General features: G+C 43.0%; 1 protein-coding gene across 1 annotated transcript in view; it reads right to left on the bottom strand.

Moving 5' to 3' along the window:
* BANK1 (B cell scaffold protein with ankyrin repeats 1) overlaps positions 1-20,255 on the bottom strand; it is a 1,011,739-nt gene extending 991,484 nt beyond the window's left edge. The window contains exon 1 of the mRNA XM_073589285.1: positions 20,194-20,255. The gene's annotated coding sequence lies outside the window, so the exon portion shown is untranslated. The remainder of the gene's footprint in view (positions 1-20,193) is intronic.
* Between the last annotated feature and the right edge of the window lie 572 nt (positions 20,256-20,827).

Raw genomic sequence — 20,827 nt, forward strand, 5'->3', positions numbered from 1 at the left:
TTTGGCCGACTCCAGATAAATCAAATTCTTGTGATCGGTGAGGACCACAACTTGATGTCTAGCTCCCTCCAACCAATGTCTCCACTCCTCAAATGCCCACTTCATGGCCAACAATTCCCGATTCCCCACATCATAGTTGTGTTCAGATGGGGAGAACTTTCGAGAAAAGAAGGCACAGGGATTCATCTTAGAAGTCACAGGGTCTTTTTGGGTCAAAACAGCTCCTGCACCAATCTCAGAAGCATCTACCTCCACCTGAAATGGAAGTGAGACATCAGGTTGCTGTAAAACTGGAGCTGAAGTAAATCTCTGCTTAAGCTCCTGAAATGCTGAGATAGCCTCAGGAGACCAATTCAGCACATCAGCGCCCTTCTTGGTCAGATCAGTCAGTGGTTTGACAATACCAGAAAAATTACCTATAAATTTACGATAGAAATTAGCAAAACCCAAAAACTTCTGGAGAGCCTTCAAAGAAGTAGGCTGAACCCAATCATAAATAGCCTGTACCTTGGCCGGGTCCATTTCAATAGTCGATGGAGATAAGATAAATCCAAAAAATTAAATCTTCTGTACACCAAAGAGGCATTTCGATCCCTTAACAAAGAGTAAATTCTCCCTCAAAATCTGGAACACAGTCCGGATGTGTTCCACATGAGAATCCCAATCACAAGAAAAGATCAAAATATCATCCAGATAGATGATCAAAAACTTATCCACAAAGTCACGGAAAATATCATTCATAAAGGACTGTAAGACAGAAGGGGCATTAGTGAGCCTAGTGAGCCCAAAAGGCATCACCAGGTACTCAAAATGTCCCTCCGGAGTATTAAACGCCATCTTCCATTCATCCCCGTGCTTGATGCTAATAAGATTATACGCCCCCCTGAGGTCAAGCTTAGTAAACCAGCAGGCACTCTTAACTCTGGAGAATAAATCAGACATCAGAGATAACGAGTACTGATATTTAACCGTCATCTTGTTAAGAGAACGATAATCAATACACGGTCTTAATGAACCATCTTTCTTGGCCACAAAAAAACCCCAGCACCTAAAGGTGACGAGGATGGTCTAATATGACCCTTCTCCAATAACTCCTTAATATAGGATCGCATATCATCATGTTCGGGTACTGATAAGTTGAAAAGCCGACCCTTGGGAAATTTACACCCAGGCATCAACTCAATTGCACAGTCATAACTCCTATGAGGAGGCAAAGACGCAGACTTGCTCTCACTAAATACATCAGAAAAATTGGATAGATAATCAGGAATATCATGAGACTGAGGAGAGGTGGAGAAAACAGGAGCGTCCCTAAGAACACACTGACAACCCCAACTCACCACAGACCCAGATTTCTAATCCAAAACTGGATTATGAGTTTGCAATCAAGGAAAACCCAGAACAATAGTATCATGCAAATTATGCAGCACCAAAAATTTACAATTTTCTTGGTGGTCTGGGGCAACTCGCATTGTCACCTGGGTCCAAAATTGAGGTTTATTCTCTGCCAAAGGAGTAGCATCAATACCCCTCAAAGGAATAGGCGTCCGCAGAGGCATCATGGAAAAACCACAACGTTTAGCAAAGTCCAAATCCATCAGATTCAACGCTGCTCCTGAATCCACAAAAGCCTTCGTGGAAAACGTGGATAAGGAGCAGATCAGAGTAATTGCCAAAAGAAACTTAGGTTGTATACTGCCCACAGCAAATGTGTGTGCAAAACATTTCTCTCATTTTGGGCAGGCAGAAATAGTATGAGAGACGTCTCCACAGAAAAAACACAGCTTATTACGCCTTCTAAACCCCTGATGTTGCGCCCTAGACAAAACCCCATCACATTGCATAGGTTCAGACGTTTGTTCAAAAGGTGGCAGCGCCTCCCGTGTAGTTTTACGTTCACGTAAACGCCGATCAGCTTGAATGGCTAAAGACATAGAATCATCCAGACCAGAGGGAACAGGAAATCCCACCATAACATCTTTTACGGTCTCTGATAAACCCTTCCGAAAGAGAGCTGCCAATGCACTATCATTCCATGTAGTAAGGACCGCCCACTTTCGGAATTTTTGACAGTATAACTCTGCAGAATCCTGACCCTGGTTTAATTCCAACAGGGTTCTCTCAGCTTGATCAACAGCATTAGGTTCATCATACAACAATCCCAAGGCTTGAAAAAATGCATCCACATTAGTCAGAATAGGATTTTCAGGTGTCAGAGAAAAAGCCCAATCCTGGGGATCGCCGCGCAGCAAGGAGATGACAATTTTAACCTGCTGCACAGAGCTCCCCGATGAGTTAGGCTTCAAAGCCAGAAATAATTTACAATTATTCTTAAAATTCAGAAATTTAGACCGATCCCCAGAAAACACATCAGGAGTAGGGATCTTAGGTTCAGCAGCATGTGACTGAATGAGGTAGGTGGAAATTCCCTGCACTTCAGCAGCCAGCTGCTCCACACGATCAGACAATTGCTTAATCTCCATTAGGAAAAAGAAAAAAAAATCCTCCTACGGCCCCAGAGAAAAAAGAGGAAAGAATATATAAAAAAAAAAAAAAAAAATTCTGACACTTTTTTTTTAACAACTTTTTCCTGCTTTTGAGTACCCTAGAATCTGCGGTATGGCTGGTGATTCTGTTATGAATGGGTCACCGAGGAGAAAAAAGCAAAGCAAGTTAAGTCACAGAAAACCAGAGAGGTTGGTAACTATGCAGATTGCAGATCCCTGATCTTACCACAACAACTAGCAGTAGCCGTGGAACGTGCCTACGATGTTCCTAGATGCCTCGTCACGGCCAGAGGACTGAATAAGCCTAAAGCAAGAAAAGGGAAAACTAACTGCCCCAGAGCAGACCCCAAAGGAATAGATAGCCCCCACACATGTATTGATGGTGAAACAAGATGAAGGTACAAACACAGGCAGGAAAATAGGCTGAGCAAATGATGGGGCCCAAACTAACTAGACAGGAAAGGAAAGGAAAGACACTGTCTGCAACCTGCAAAAAACCCTACAAAAATCATGCCCAACACTTCTGATAGCAAAATTAACCCTGAAGTCACTAGACTTCTCCCACTATATCAGCACTCTGAAATATTCTGAGACAGAGCAAAAAGATACCGAACTAGTAAGGGACAAAAAGCCAATTGGCAAAATACTGATAAATAAGAGTGGAAATTCAGCACAGCCCCCAGCCGGGGCTGGCTGACCACACAAAAAACTGAATAGACCAATAAAATCAAGTGTGAACATTAGCAGAAAAACTTAGCTTTAGATGACTGTAACAGAGCTGAAAACCAAGAGCTGACAAGCCAGAAGGAATCACCAGCAACTGAATAGGGTGTCGGCTGTCTTAAATCCAATCTGAGAATCCTGAGGTCCAATCGACATCCTCATTCTCAGGTGGCAGACCTCCACCGATCAAACCAGCCTCACCACCTCCTGTCACCACCAGAGGGAGTCTGGAAGGGGAACTCACAACTGGTGAACCAGAGAATGAACTCACAACACAAGGGTATTGGTTTGCATGCACAACAGCGGAAGAATCAGTGGTATCACCTGCAGACGCTATTCATGGAGCCTGGTGTTCAACCAACAAAGTCAGGTGCTTTGCTGCCATGTGCCTGATCATGCTGGTGTTGGTAAGACTGGTAGTTTTGCAACCCCTCCTGATGCATGCATGGCTGGTGGTGCAAATGGCCTTTTTGGGGTTATCGGCCGAGTCTTTAAAAAGCAACAAGACTGTTAGGTGAACATTCATTGTCTTCCTCTCCCACACCACCTTCTCACCTCGACACCTGTCTTTCGATGTTCCCCTTGGCTCAGTTCTAGGACCCCCTTCTCTTCTCCATCTACACCTTTGGCCTGGGACAGCTGATGTAATGGCACGGTTTGCAATATCATCACTACACTGATGATATGCAGATCTCCCTATCTGTACCTGACATCACCTCCTTACAGACCAAATTCACACGTCTTCCCGCTATATCACCCTTCTTTTCTGCTCGCCTTCAAAAAATGGACATGGATAAATCACAATACATCATCTTTCAATCATCTCACGCTGAGTAGACATGAGAGCTGTGTATGCATCATTTGGTACCACTTTAGTAAGAGGGAAACTTTGCCCAAGAGAAAATTATTTTCCATTTTTTGCAGCTGTGATCTTCATCTTCTTGGTGTGGATGTGGTAAATTTCAAAGTCGGCATCAGCACCATCATCGTCCATATCTTGTAAAGAGGAAATCTGGTGTTTTCAAGGGTCGTGGTTATGTACGTTTAGTGGCATTCCGTTAACAGTGTTTGTTACACTAGGACAAATAATTTTCGACTGGGACATTTGGATATTATTGGTAATATGAAAGGGTGAAGATGAAGAAGCTTGTGCCACGGGTGTGTTTATAGTAACGTACGGTGCACTCCTCTTTCAACTTAGTTTTTCACAAGCATCTATCCGTACGGTGCACTCCTCTTTCAACTTAGTTTTTCACAAGCATCTATCAGGTTGTTTGGTTTTACTCCAACACTGATCTGCTTTCTCTAATTCAGCATCTCACAAACATGTTGCACTTTGCCCTTTATACAGACACGTGCGTCTTTAGCAACATATTTTGGATGGGCATTTCTTAGGCCGAGTCTCACACGTGCATCTGTTACACCAATCTTCTGACGGGCATGAAACCCATTCTGGTAATTGATGGTGGCAAAACAACGAATCATTGTAGGCTGTATCCTGGATCTCATACCTCCCATAGCCACTGCTGTTATTAATCATATACATTCCCATACCTGTCATCACCATGCCCCTTTTCCTGATCACTTCATCCGATTTGACCGCCATATTTTTACTAAAAACCTGCACCTTCCCAGCAGCAACTGTGTAGGAAACCACGTTACTGTTTTGCAAGGTGTTTATAATGCCCCTTAAAAAAAATTTATTTGCACACTATGTTGATATGAACCCCCAGGGGGAAATGTTTGCCAGCCCATACACTTAGTTTATGGGCATTCCAAGTCTAGGAGACCAGTTCCTTTAAATTGGGCATAGCTTTAAATCAGGCCTTCCTCCATGTCTCATCATCCACCCCCACTAGATCAACAGGGTTAACGTGTTCCGTGCTGCTATAGACAGTGTCAAATTCTGAACGGTTACGCCGCTCTCATCATGTACCTCTGCAGCTGGTGCACACTGCCCGATTTCTTCACTTCCGGTCTCATGTACAGCGCTGAGGCCCCATAGGGTGCGCGCACGTGCCGTGCGCTATTGACTCTGCAGCTGCACGCCCGGTACCATTTCCCATCCACCGCGCTTGCGCACAACCTACAGCTCTGACTGCATCTGCACTGACTCTGATAGGGAGGACCTGACCCGGAAGTCCCGGCACGCGTTCCCAATATCAGGCCGCCTCTTCCTGTAGGCAGCACCTGATTATCACTTTTGCTTCCTTGCTAGGCCTTCTTGGTGCCTACATGGTGGCTTTATGTACTCAGGTCCACTACCTCGTACTCTGGCGTGCTTCCCAGCACGTGCGCACTGCTCTGTCTTGTACCCAGACGTGCTTCCCAGCACGTGCTCTGCTTTGTCTTTTACCCATGCGTGCTTCCCAGTACATGTCCTGTACCCTGCGTGCCCCCGTGTACACGCTGTATGCACTTCCGTACCCAGTGTGCCCCGAATACACGCTTTACATATTCTTGTACCCTGCATGCCCCCGTCTTCACTCTGATTAGAAAAGGTCTTTTGTGCCTCCTTCGAGCCCGCCTCCTGATTCCAGCAGTCATGTATTTTATTCCCTTGGGCCTGCCCTGATGCTCCCTGTATAAGGGGTGGTCCTCACTAGGTCAGCTCGCCCTGGGTGGGATGGTATCAAGGCCCAAAGGGTCCACTCCAGGAGTCATCACACAAACAAGGGTGGGTGGTTTTGCTTGTGTAAAATACTTGGTATGGAAAAGGTTGAGGTGTACCGCACAGGGGAACATGTTTGCCAGCCAAAACACTTAGTGTATGGGCATTACAAGTCTAGGAGACATGCTCCTTTTCAATGGGACATTTTTTGTTAGGAGGCCCTCCTATATTTCTTCCAAGGGGGGATTGGGGTTATTGGGGTGCATATGACTTGGTAGCAGGGCAGGCCTTGCAGTCAATGCAACATTTTTTATGGAAGCCATCTCGTGAAAGGGGTATTGGGGTGCGTTTTAATTTTTGGCAGCCTAGCCACTCACTGCATAGACTATAATAGTTTAGGAGACCCACTGTTTCATAATGGCCCTTTAAGCAGATTAATGCTACCTGATGCCCCTGTAAATATAGGCTCTGTGACTTTGAGTCCCTCCTTCAAAAATGAAACAAGATATGTCTGCTTATGTGTCACACACCTCATGGCCAGCTAGGGTTGGTAAATGTTACAATGACATTTCCCAGTGAATGCATTTGTTTTGGTTGAAAGCAATGTTAAAGTTGAAAAACACTTCAAAAAGGTGGCGTCTGAACATAGCCCAAGTGGGGGAGGATCATTTTTGGTCTGTGGTTATTTATTTTGCCTTTTATACAAGTCATTAACCTGGAAAGGATGTACCTTAACACATTTCCCAGCAAAATCCGTTTTGGTATGTTTTTTGGTGCACCGGTAAAAATGGCATGAAACGCTGAAAAAATTTTTAAAGCTGTGAACTAGGAGTTAGGAATGCTTCCAGGGGAAATCCCCATGATGTCCCCATGTCATTTGAGCAGTGTTTCCATCATTCTCAGATGTTTTTAGACCTTAAAAGGACCCCCGGGGGGATCGTGGTAAAAATGCTCGGGTCTCCCATAGACTTACATTGGGCACGTTGTTCTGTCCGAGTACCTGAGTATTCCAATTTGCTCGACCCGAACAGCGAGCACCCGAGCATTTTAGTGCTTGCCCATCACTAGTGCTGAGCTGATAGAATACCTGTAATCAAGACAAGAAGGGTCCGGCTACCATACCTGACACCTAACAGTATAATTTCAGGTATAGGACCGGTGTGGCGGGCTCTCATGAAGATCTCTTCATGGTGTTACCCATGTGGTTTCCAGTTCAATTTGAAGATACCATTGTATTCACACAAATCGGGGATTTCATTGGAGCCTTCACTGCAATCTTAGTCAGCACCATGATAGCCTTTTAGAGCGGTGTCAATAAGTCATTGGAACACATTTAGGTGGATGTCTGGCTTTCAGCCCAATGTTGTGCATAAGGCCTTCTGATGGTTTGTCTACATACTGTTTGATGCATTAGATTTTGTATTCAATTTCACTTAAGTGATTTGTGGAACCAGTGGAATGGGCCTTTTCTCCAAAGCATACCAGGAGCCACTTTTCGATATCATAAAAACAGGCCACATGTGTACTGTGTACAGTGTTCTTTCCCTAAACATGCTACCATGTCTGTCCTGCAGAATCTCTGGACTTGTCTTCCATTGAGCACATCTGGAATATTATTAGCAGTTGCAAAGGGAGCTGCCAGCAGTGAATCTTGATGATTTGTATGTCCAAGTGCACTCAGCATGGCAGAACGATTCCTCAGACAACCATCAATATCCTCATTAATACAAAGTGAATATTTCTACTTGTGGCGCTCATACTCGATACTGAATAATTCAAGATGTTTTGAAAATTTTGTTTCCATTTTTTCAGCAATTGCAAGTCAATAACATGTTTATAGATCCTGCGATTTCCATAATTCCACAATTTATCCTTCTTGATGTTGCAATTTCAATGTTGAGAAATATACAATGTATAGAGGGTAAGTCACTAAAAACAGAACCCTATTTCCCTTTTGTGGTTTGTACAAGGATAATGCTTATCAGGTTATATTTGTTGCATTTTCTCTCTTATATATGCAGGCTATGGCCAGAGAACAGCAATGGAAATATTGCACACTATGCTTTTTTTATTTTTTATGTGGTTGACATTTTTGTAATGCATTTTTGGTACTAAGCCACTTTGATATCAATAGGGGAAAACTGCAACAAAAAGGCTGAAAGATTAATCATGCTGCATTTATCCTTCTTGATGTTGCAATTTCAATATTGAGGAATATACAGTATATACAGGTTAAGCCACTAAAAAGAGAACCCTATTTCCCTTTTGTGGTTTGTACAAGGATAATGCTTATTGGGTTATTTGTAGCATTTTCTTTTTTATGATATATGCAGGATATGGCCAGCAATGGAAATATTGCACGTTTTGATGTGTTTTTTTTTAAGTAGTTGATATTTTTGTAATGCATTTTTGGTACTAAGCCACTTTGATATCAATAGGGGAAAACTGCAACAAAAAGGCTGAAAGATTAATCATGCTGCATTTAAAAAAAAGAACCACAGGTAAAAAATTGCAAGGAAAAAAAGGCACTATAAGAAAGAGATTTTAGAAATCGTATTCCTGTTGCAATTATTGTAAAATGATGCCTTTTTCCCACATGAAGAACACATGGAATAAAGCAGATCATAAATGGAACATGTGAACAATCTCTTATAGTGAAACTGTCTTCATTGTTCATAGCAAACAATCAGTGCTCAGCTTTCTTTTCTTCAGAGTGAGAGTAGTGTAGGAAATGAATGAGGCCCAGTGAAAATTTTCCTTGAATCCTTGAAAACATCTAAAGTTAGAAAAAAGTGTGAATATATGTGTGTAAAAACCCTGTTAAAAATGATGTTACAGTAAAAAGAAAAACCCTCAAAAAACACTCTGGTATAAAGGATGGGGAGTGACCTGTAAAATCTTTCTAAATTTGCATTACTCCTTATTTGCAAAGTGTAAACATAACCTAAAGTATGTAAATTATTTTTTCTACAAATTTCGACTAATTTAGAAAAACACCTCTGGTGACTTAGGGTACGTGCACACGCTGCGGAATCCGCTGCGGATTAATCCGCACGGATTTTGCAAAAACCGCAGATAATACGCAGGTCCAAAGACCTGCGGATTATCTGCGGTTTTGCCTGCGGTTTGGTCCTGCGGATTCACTATCTCCACAATGGTGGAGATAGGAACCCGCAGCGGTTTCCGCAGAAAGAATTGACATGCAATTCTTTCTGCGGATTCAAAACCGCAGCAAATCCGCGCGGTTTTTTCCGCAGCGTCGGCACAGCGTTTTTTTTTTCCCATTCAAATGAATGGTACTGTACACCGCAGCTAAAACTGCTGCGTGTCCGCAGCGGCCAAAACCGCTGCGGAAACGCAGCGGAATCCGCAGCGTGTGCACACAGCCTAGTGACCACAAACAAAGTAAAATCCTGGTTCTGTGTCTTTCTTCTTGATTAGCCAATGCTTTCTCTATTAGGCTATGTTCACAAGTTGCGTTTTTGCTGGGGGGTTTCTGCAGCAAAACCTGCTCTCTTGCAGTAGAAACTTACTGTAAAAAAGCAGATTTTGATGCATTTTTTCTGCGTTTTGTTTTTTTTTTGCTGTGTTTTTGTCATTCTGCATTTGTCTATTTTGCATGCTGATAACTTTTAGTGACAAAAAAATCTGATTCTACTTCATCAGGTTTTTGCACAAAAAACGAAGAAAAACCTGATGCTTCGTTTTTTAAGCATTTTTTAGGCACTCTGAAAGAAGTAACATGCTCTCTTCTGCAAATTCCAAGGTACTGAGAGAGAAAAAAAACAAGCTGTGTGCATGAGATTTCTGAAAATATCATAGACATAGCTGGTGCTGCAAAACACAGCTAATATTAGCATTAAAAAGCTGAAAAAAAGACACCAAAATGCATACACATGAACATAATCTTATTCCATGATTTAGTTTTATGCAATATATACAGTATATTCACAGTATGTATATGTATATTACCATGTATACTCGTGTATAAGCCGACCCCCTTAATTTTGCCACAAAAAACTGGGTAAACTTATTGACTCGCATATAAGCTTAGGGTGGAAAATGCAGCAGCTACTGGTAAATATAAAAAATACAAATAGATACCAATAAAAGTATAATTAATTGAGACATCAGTAGGTTAAATGTTTTTGAATAGCCATATTGAATCAGGAGCTTCATATAATGCTCCATACAGTTCATGATGGGCCCCATAAGGTGCATCATACAAAATACGCCCTATATAATGCTGCACAAAGTTTATTAATGGCCCCATAAGATGCTCCATGGAATAATATGCCCTGGCCCCATAAGACATTCCATAGATTATGCCCCATATGCTGCCCCATAAGATGCTCCATAGAATATGCCCCCATATGCTGCCCCATAAGATGCTCCATTGAATATGCCCCCATAAGATGCTCCATTAAATATGCCCCCATATGCTGCCCCCATAAATGCCCCATTATACCCCCATATATTGCTGCTGCTGCTACTGCAGGTATTAAAAAAAATATTATATATTCACCTCTTGTCCCTGGGAGCCAGGTGCCGGTGTGCTGAGCAGGCGGACACTGGCGCTACGGGGGACTAATAGTTTAATAATCTTAAGAATATTTTAGCTCTATAAATGAGATAAAACACCCTTGCAATGTCAGGTATTGAGGCCAGAGACTCGAGCGAGTTTCTCGCATTGCACTCGCAAGTGTGACTAACACATTTACTGCATTACCGTAGATAGAGGCAGACAAGTGACAAAGAAGTTTAACACATCAGTGGTCAATAAGCAGATAATTCATTTCAAAGCTCTGAACACAGTAATGCGGTAAATGTGTTAGAGGAAATTTCCTCCCATGGGATGTTGTTAGCTGAGATACACCCAAGTGGTGTTTTATCTCATTTCTAGAGTTAAAATATTCATAGGATTATTAGATTATTTGATACATAGACGTACTGTGCATATGTGAGCAGGTACGCGGGATGCAGGGACGGACAGGGGGCAGAGCAAGGGTTAACAGTTTTATTTAACAGGGGAAAACTACACGCAGGGAGGTAAAGTGTTAAACAGTGGATTAAACAGTATAAATGGCAAAGTATATGGTGAGGTGAAGAACAATGGTTCAGATAATGTCATTTCGGTTGTACCTGTGTCAGGAGTTTCTCAAATTGTAACTCCAGCTGTGAACTCAATAGCATCGGCAATGGCTGGAGCGGTGCCTTTTCCAGGAAGGTCCTGTGGGCAACAATGCCCCATCTTCTGGTGGCAGTTGTCAGCAAAGCATCAGGTTTTTCTTCATTTTTTGTGCAAAAACTTGATGAAGTAGAAGAATTTTTTTTGTCACTAAACTTTATCAGCATGCATTATAGACAAATACAGGTGCTTCTCACAAAATTAGGATATCATCAAAAAGTTTAATTTCAATTCTTCAATACAAAAAGTGAAATTCATATATTATATAGTCATTACAAACAGAGTGATCTATTTCAAGTGTATTTTTCTGTTAATGTTGATGAATATGGCTTACAGCCAATGAAAACACAAAAGTCATCATGCCAGTAAATTAGAATATTAAGCAAAAATCATCTGCAAAGCTTCCTAAGCATTTAAAAAGGTCCTTTAGTCTTTTTCAGTAAGCTCCACAATCATGAGGAAGACTGCTGACTTGACAGATGTCTAGAAGGCAGTCATTGATACACTCCACAAGGAGGGTAAGCCACAAAGGTCATTGCTAAAGAAGCTGGCTGTTCACAGAGTGTTGTATCCAAGCATATTAATCTAAAGTTGAGTGGAAGGAAAAAGTGTGCACAAGCAACCAGGATAACCGCAGCCTTGAAAGGATTGTTAAGAAAAAGCCATTCAAAAATGTGTGGGAGATTCACAAAGAGTGGACTGCTGCTGGAGTCATTGCTTCATGCGCCACCACTCACAGACGTATCCAGGACATTGGCTACAAGTGTTGCATTCCTTGTGTCAAGCCACTCATGACCAATAGACAATGCTAGATGCGTCTTACCTGGGCTAAGGAGAAAAAGAACTGGACTGTTGCTCAGTGGTCCAAGGTGTTGTTTTCAGATGAATGTAAATTTTGAATTTAATTTGGAAATCAAGGTCAACACAGAACAAGCTTCTTGAGGTCTTGTGTGAAGTTTCCACAATCAGTGATGGTTTGGGGAGCCATGTCATCTGCTGGTGCAGGTCCACTGTTTTATCAAGACCAAAGTCAGCGCAGTCGTGTACCAGGAAATTTAAGATCACTTCATGCTTCCCTCTACCGACAAACTTTTCGGAGATGGAAATTTCATTCTCCAGGAGGACTTGGCACCTGTCCACACTGCCAAAGTACCAATACCTGGTTTAAAAAAAATAGTTTCACGGTGCTTGATTGTCCAGCAAACTCGCCTGACCTTAGCCCCATAGAGAATCTATGGGGTATTGTCAAGAGGAAGATGAGAGACACCAGACCCAACAATGCAGATGAGCTGAGGGCTGCTATCAAAGCAACCTGGGCTTCCATAACACCTCAGCAGTGCCACAGGCTGATCGCCTCCATGCCACGCCACATTAATGCAGTAATTAATGCAAAAGGAGCCCCAACCAAGTATTGGGTGCATTTACAGAACATATATTTCATTAGGCCAACAATTCAGATTTTAAAATCGTTTTTCAAGTTGGTGTTATAAAGTATTCTAATTTACTGAGATAATGACTTTTGTGTTTTCATTGGGTGTAAGCCATAATCATCAACATTAACAGAAATATACACTTTAAATAGACCACTCTGTTTGTAAGGATTCTATATAACATATGAGATTCTATTTTTGTATTGAAAAACTGAAATTAACTTTTTGATGATATTCTTATTTTGTGAGATGCACCTGTATAGCATGACAAATACGCAGAAAAAATGCAGCAAAATAACGCAACAAAATCTGCTTTTTTGCAGCAAGTTTCTACTGCTAAGGCCTCTTTCACACATCAGGTTTTCGCCGTCAGGTGCGATCCGGCGCTTTTGACAGAAACCGGATCCGGCGAAATGCAATGCCGGATCCGGTTTCCCCCCCATTGACTTGCATTTGCGCCGGATCGCGCCGGATGGCCATGCGTTTCATCCTGTTTTCGCAGGATCTGGCAATGTGTCGCGATCCGGCGTCTGGAAAAAACGTCTACTGTAACGTTTTTTGTCTCCGGCGAAAAAGCCGGACACGCTGGATCCGGCGCGTCCGGCTTTTTCACACAATGAAAGCCTATGAGCGCTGCAATGCGCCGGATCCGGTTTTTTGGTCTGAGCATGCTCAGTAGCTCTGCCCACAGGAGATATATAAAAGCAAGACAATGGGACCCTCAGCCACACCCAACATGCCACCCAAGCCAAGAACCAGGAACAGGAGAAGGCAGCAGACATCTGCAGCAGCAGCACCATCAGCACCACCCCAAATGGAGCAGCAAATGGAACATGCTGAGGAGGGGAGTCCAGCAGCAGATGAGAGACGGTAATTATCAAATCCCCCATTCCTCCAAACTAGGGCCATGGAATATCAAGATATTCATTGGCCCTTTGTTTCTCTTTATTCAACAGCCGCCAAAGAGATGCAGCAGCAGCAGCAGCAGCAGAAATGGCATCACTGGCAGCAGCAACAGCAGCAGCAATACCCACAGCCATGGAGTCTGGCCATCAACAGGACAGCACATCTTCTTCTGGGAGCCCTCCCTCGCATCGTCAGCGTTTGACGGTAAGTTTTTATTTCCAAAATCCATCCTCTCTGTAATATATGTCTATTCATTGCCTTTTATTTCAAAACAGGAATCACAAGATGAAGAGGAGCTCCCAGAAGAAGAAGGAAGGGGTGGACAGACACCTGGAGTGGGCTCACAATTGGTAAGTTTTTTGCATCAAACGCAGAAACACAACATCACACTACACACAACACATAGAAAACAATGTTCTGCAGACCACACACAGCAAACAAATGCCTACATCCAAAGACATAACATTTTTTGTTTTCTTCTCTAGTCTTCCCAATCTGGTGCTCGGCCAAGAGGTCCTCGCAGTGCCTCCCAGGGTCGTCGGCGACAGCAACGCGGCGGTCACCAGCGTGTAAGTATAAATATTTTTGCTTTGTTTTTTTGCACTTTTTATTTCATTTCTTTTGTGGAGGCTAATTATGTTATTTTTGTCTTTTTCTTTAACAGCCTTCACAGCGTGCTCCCGACTCTGACGGTGAGGATGGAGGGATTGATGTGGACCGCCTCATCGATCTCGTCAGAGAAAGGGAGCCGCTCTGGAATATGGCTGACCGCCGCCACGCTGACCTGATCGTTACCCGACGACTCTGGGAGGAAATCTGTTCTCTCCTTGTGGGCCGCTGGGAGGACCTCGAAGCTCGGGCCCAGATTAAAGAGCGTAAGTATATACAGTACCGGTTGCTTGATGTAAACCAGTGTTTCCCGAACTCCAGTCCTCGTGGTCCCCACGGATCATGTGTTCAGGATTTCTATTTACTATGGAAATCCTGAAAACATGACCCCTGGGGACCATGAGGACTGGAGTTTGTGAAACACTGATGTTGTATACTAACCACTCCTTTCTCGTTTCAGGGAACAGAATTGTGAATCGGTGGCGGTCTGTGAGGGATCGTTTCAAGAAGGAGTTCAATAAAGAGATGCGGGCCCCGAGTGGATCTGGAGGACGCAGGAGCAAGTACAAGTACGCACAAGCCCTGTCGTTCCTCCGGGAAACAATGCTCACCAGAAGGTAAATATTACACACCACATGTGAAAAAAATGTTAGATGTAACTTTTTTTTTTCAGCCAGGGCCATACCATGTCAGTATTTTAATTGTTTTTTTTTCTCTTTATTACACAGCACGGTGAGCAGCACTCGGGAGCCTGCACGATTGGACCCTTCTGAGGCGATCCCTGAGGAGACCGGCACCAAGGGACACTTCGACCGCCCCGGTACATCTGCACCTTCCCAGCCTTCCCACACATTCGACCCATCTGTCCCATCCACCAGCACAGGAGCATCGTGGCCGCCTACATTACATGAAGCTGCTGGTGAGGAGATCGCTTTCCCTTTACCCCACCCTTCTGCCCCTGCCACCTCTAGTACACCTGCGGGTACTGGGCGGCAGCGGCAGAGGGGTCAGGAAAAGAGTTATGCGCAAGAGTTCTTGCATCTGAATGCATCTTTCCAGAACTGTCTCAAAGTCTTGTCAGAGCAAATCTCCACAGGCTTTCAGCAGATCAACTCCAGCATTCTGGAGGTGAAGACACTTCTGCAAACCATGCATTCAGAAGCAAGATCTTCGCCAAACCACACCTTTTTCAGGTCTGTTGTGGAGCGCATGGCAACACTATCTCCTACCCAGCAGATGCATGTAATGCATTCGTGCCACGGTGCTCTACAGCAGGTTACCTCCCAACCTCCACCTCCCACCACTGTAGTTCCTCCACCTGCACCCCCTCCAGCCACTTTCCATCCTCCCCCTCCTATTACATCTGCACCCCCTCCAGCCACTTTCCATCCTCCCCCTCCTATTACATCTGCACCCCCTCCAGCCACTTTCCATCCTCCCCCTCCTATTACATCTGCACCCCCTCCAGCCACTTTCCATCCTCCCCCTCCTATTACATACCAGCAACCTCACCAGTACCAGCAACCTCCCCAGTACCAGACATCTCCCCACTTCCAGCAACCTGCCCCGTACCAAACTCCTTCCCCGTACCAAACTCCTTCCCCGTACCAAACTCCTTCCCCATACAACTTTCCATCAACATCATCTGCTCCTACAGTCCCTGCCCAACCCTCCACTCCACCGCCCACCACCTCTTCTGCCTCCCACATGTCCACCCATTCTGTAGCTTTTTCCACACCTTCACCTCTAACTGTTCCTTCCCCACCACGATCCCAGTCCTCTCTCCACACACCCAGTGTCGAAGTGTCCCGCAGCCCCTCCAGCAGTATTTCCACCCCACAGTACACAGATTTGTAATGTGTGTTTTTTGTAATAAAAATGCCCATTGGGTTTAAAACCTTTATTAAAAAAGTTTTTTGCACTTTAAAAACATTTTACAAAAAAAAAAAAAAATTTAAATAAAAGTTAAATTATCGTTTCACAATGGTTGTCTGTCATTTCTTTCTGCGGCGAACTATGTTTTAAAAAAAGGTTAAATACAGGGTATTTCAAAGGTAAAAAGGTATTCAAAACCAGGTATATAACTGTGGGTAAATTTTAGCTTTTTGCCACAGTTGTGTTCCTGGTTGTGTTTGAAGCAAAGTATTTCACCTAAAAAGTTGTGTTTATTGTTGGTGATTTCCTACCAATGTACACAACTTTTGTTAAAAGGTGAAATACTTTGCATAAAACACAACCAGGTACACACCTGTGGCCTAAAGGTAAAAATAGTAAGACCATGACAAGATAGCCAACTTTGGTTGGCAAAGGTATATACTGTTGGTCCAGAAGGTACACAAGTTTAGGGCACAAATCTTTCACACTCTGTCATCCCAGTGTACTCTGCCTTGAGGTGACATAAAGTATAGTGGAAAATTGTCCCTGAAACCGTCACAGAACTTCTAGTGGTAATATTTCCAATGGCAACATCCATCTTCGCCAGTAACTTGCTCTTCTCTCCAACCTGCACTTTCTTCTCTACAACCTGTCAAAGAAGGGCTGTAGGAACATGCTATATCTAGTTTTCCAGTAGCCAATCCCGTTCAGAAGGCCACAAGGGTCAATTTTAAAAACCGGATCCGGCGTAATCCGTCGAAAAACGGATAGAAAAACGGATAGAAAAACGGATGAACCGGATGAGACGGATCCGGTTTTGTCTGTCAAGAACAAGACGGATCCGGCAGAAAACCGGATCCGGCACTTCAGGTTTTACAAAACATTTGCCGGATCCGGCATTCCGGCATGACGCCGGATCGCGCCTGACGCCGAAAACCTGATGTGTGAAAGTAGCCTAAGAAAGCAAGTTTTGCTGCAGAAAAAACCCAGGCAAAAGCGCAACTTGTGAACATAGCCTAATAGAGAAAGCATTGGCTAATCGAGAAGAAAGACACAGAACCAGGATTTTTACTTTGTTTGTGGTCGCTTAGTCACCAGAGGTTTTTTCTAAATTAGTCCTTCTGAGGAACTCTGTTGAAAAAATAATTTAAATACTTTAGGTTATGTTTATACTTTGCATATAAGAAGTAATGCAAATATAAAGGGATTTTACTGGTAATTCCCCATCCTTTCTAGCAGAGCATGTTTTTTGAGGGTTTTTTTCTTTTTACTGTAGCACCATTTTTAACAGGGTTTTTACGCTCATACATTCACACTTTTTTCTAACTTTAGATGTTTTCAAAGATTCAAGGAAAATATTAACTGGGCCTCATTCATTTCCTACATTACTCTGGTGTAAAGAAAGCTGAGCGCTGATTGTTTGCTATGAGTAACGAAGACGGTTTCACTATAAGGCCGGGATCACACATGCGAGAAACACGGCCGAGTCTCGCATGTTAATACCCGGAACTGCCGCCGGCACTCGGAAGCGGAGCTTGCGGCTCCATGTATTGCTATGCTGCTGCACGCTCCGCTCCTGAGTGCCAGCGGCAGTGCCGGATATTAACATGCGAGACTTGGCTGTGTTTCTCGCATGTGTGATCCCGGCCTAAGGGTATGTTTCCACGGTCATTATTGGCAACGCTTTGGACGTAGCTCCTTCCAAAGCACTGCCCGCTTTTGTACGCGTGGTGATTCTGCATGTGTTCTTTGAACCATGCGGAATCACCACGTCCTAAACATAGCGTCTCTGCAAGAAAAATTGACATGCTGGGGTCTATAAAGACACGCCGCATGTCCGGTTACGCAGACAAGCTGGAGGCATCGTTGCATGCATAGTAGAGATGGGATTTCATAAAATCCCATACACTCTGATGTAACCTCTGGCCGCTGCGGATTGGACGCTGCGGCTGTACACAGTGTCCAATCCGCAGCGTTTACTGACCGTGGAACCATCCCCTAAGAGATTGTTCACATGTTGCATTTATGATCTGCTTTATTCCATGTGTTCTTCATGTGGGAAAAATGCATCATTTTACAATAATTTGCAAAAGGAATACAATTTCTAAAATCTCATTCCTACGGTGCCTTTTATCCTTGCGATTTTTTAACTCTGGTTCTTTTATTTTTTTTTAAGTGCAGCATGATTAATCTTTCAGCCTTTTTATTGCAGTTTTTCCTTATTGATATCAAAGTGGCTTAGCACCAAAAATACATTACAAAAATGTCAACCACATAAAAAAAAACATCAAAACGTGCAATATTTCCATTGCTGGCCATATCCTGCATATATCATAAAAAGAAAATGCTACAAATAACCCAATAAGCATTATCCTTGTACAAACCACAAAAGGGAAATAGGGTTCTGTTTATAGTGGCTTAAACTGTATATACTGTATATTCCTCAGCATTGAAATTACAACATCAAGAAGGATAAATTGTGGAATTATGGAACTCGCAGGATCTATAAACACGTTAATGATTTGCAATTGATAAAAAAATGGAAACAACATTTTCAAAACATCTTGAATTATTCAGTATCGAGTATGAGCGCCACAAGTAGAAATATTCACCTTGTATTAATGAGGACATTAATGGTTGTCTGAGGAATGGTCTGCCATGCTGAGTGCATTTGGACATACAAATCATCAAGATTCACTGCTGGCAGCTCCCTTTTCAACTGCTAATGATGTTCCACATGTGCTCAATGGAAGAAAAGTTTGGAGATGCTGCAGGCCATGGTAGCATTTTTAGGGAAAGAACTCTGTACACAATAGCATGTATGGCCTGTATTTATGGTGTTGAAAACTGGCTCCTGGCATGCTTTGGAGAAATGGTCCATTCCACTGGTTCCACAAATGACTTAAGCGAAATTGGATGTCACATACAAAACCTAAGGCATCAATCAGTATCTACACAAACCATCAGAAGGCATTTTGCACAACATTGGGCTACAAGCCAGACATCCACATAAATGTGTTCCAATGACCTCTTGACACCGCTCTAAAAAGGTCATCATGGTGCTGACCAAGATTCCAGAGAAGGCTCCAATTAAAGCCCTGATTTGTCGTGAATACAATGGTATCCACAAATTGATCTGTAAATTGATGAGAGCCTGCCACACTGGTCCTATACCTGAAATTATACTGTTGGGTGTCAGGTATGGTAGCCTGACCCTTCTTGTCTTGATTACAGGTACTCGTATTCTATCAGCTCAGCACTACATTGATTTAGTGGTGGAACCAATAGTACAGAATTTCTCCAAAGTGACTCAGTAGTTTTTTTTAATCACATTAACCCAAAACATATGCTTCTCTTGCTAGTTTATCAGCCTGCATGGCCAACACATGCTACCATAGCCTGCTGCTTCTCCAGACTTGTCTCCCATCGAGCTCATCTGGGTTGACATAGGTCAGCAATTGTAAAGGGATCTGCAGCAGCTAATCTTCATTTCCAAGTGCATTCAATGTGGCAGAATAGTCCTCAACCATTAATAAACTCATTGATAGCATGCTGAAGCATGCTCATTTTTATTTTGCAGCTGCTCCTCAAAGTATTCTGCTTTATTTGTCTGCATTTTACTTTTTTAAGTCATTACTGATATATAACGTATCAGTATACCATAAGCCAGTTCTCCGACTTTCATGCAGGCTCACTAACCAAGCCCCCATCTTTCCCCACACATGGCGGCTGGCTGAAACAACTATCGTGCACATATAACAGCGATGTGTAGAGTGGAGCTGCACCTCCACCTGTTAACCTGTTAAATCCTGTTGTCAATCTATGACAGCAATATTTAACATATGCCGGAGGGGGAATCGGCTGCCAGAATTACATTTTTTTTGGCCGCCGCAACTGTGCAATAAAATTCGATAAGAGGCAATACCCCAAAATGGTATAAAAAATATCTGCTCAGGGTGCCAAAAATACTGTAAGTATTCACAAAGCCCCATATCCTGAAAAATGAAAGTGTTACAGGTGTCATAAAAGGCAGACACAAGAAAGTTTCTGTTTCTTTTTTGTATGAATTTCTGGGGGGAAAAAAACACCGTTTAACCCCTTAACGTCCAATGACGGGCATAACCCGTCATTGGATGTCTCCCCCGCTTTGATGAGGGCTCCGCATCATTAGATATTAGATAGTGAGAGCTGACAATAGCTGTAATAATTCTGGACAGCACTATCCGCTTACATCTCAGTGTAGTTATAGAAAAGGAAGTGTTCTCCAATGTTGCAATGTGTATGTAAGTGTGTTCTAACTGTATGCTTAACTATTATATAAACAACCATTAGGAGGACACTTACCTATTTTCGCACCAGCACGTCCTACCAAATCTGCAGACTGCACATAGGAGAGTGACTGTACAAAGTGCCTAGGACTTGTTTGCAGGAAATCAGTAGTTGACTTTGTTATCATCATATTTAGAACATACTTCCTGAAGTCATTTACCACAGCTAAGAAGAAGTTCCTCTGAACTCGTACAGGCTAAAATTACCAAGCAATCCTAATGTCCCATGAACACATATATACAGTATATACACCTATGTATATATATTTATTATTATTATGACAAATATAGAGATGAGGGGCACTCTGTGTTCAGTTAAGATCTTCGGTGTGGTGACATCATCAGCCGGGGTCAGCATACTGTATATAGTAGCTATGTAGGGGTTCATACTGTATAAAGGGAGTTATGTAGGGACTCATACTGTGCATAGGGAGCTATGCAGGGGTTTATACTGTATATAGGCAGGTATGTAAGGGCTCACTCTGTATATAGGCAGCTATGTAAGGGCTCATACTGTATATAGGAGGTTATGTGAGGGCTCATCCTGTATAGAGAGAGGCTATGTGGGGGCTCATGCTGTTAATAGGGAGCTATATAGGAGCTCATACTGTATATAGGGAGCTATGTGGGGCTCATCATGTATATTGGGA

The sequence above is a fragment of the Dendrobates tinctorius genome, unplaced genomic scaffold (assembly GCF_039654945.1).
Source record: "Dendrobates tinctorius isolate UK_male_01 unplaced genomic scaffold, ASM3965494v1 ptg000011l, whole genome shotgun sequence".
Classification (NCBI taxonomy): Eukaryota; Metazoa; Chordata; class Amphibia; order Anura; family Dendrobatidae; genus Dendrobates; species Dendrobates tinctorius.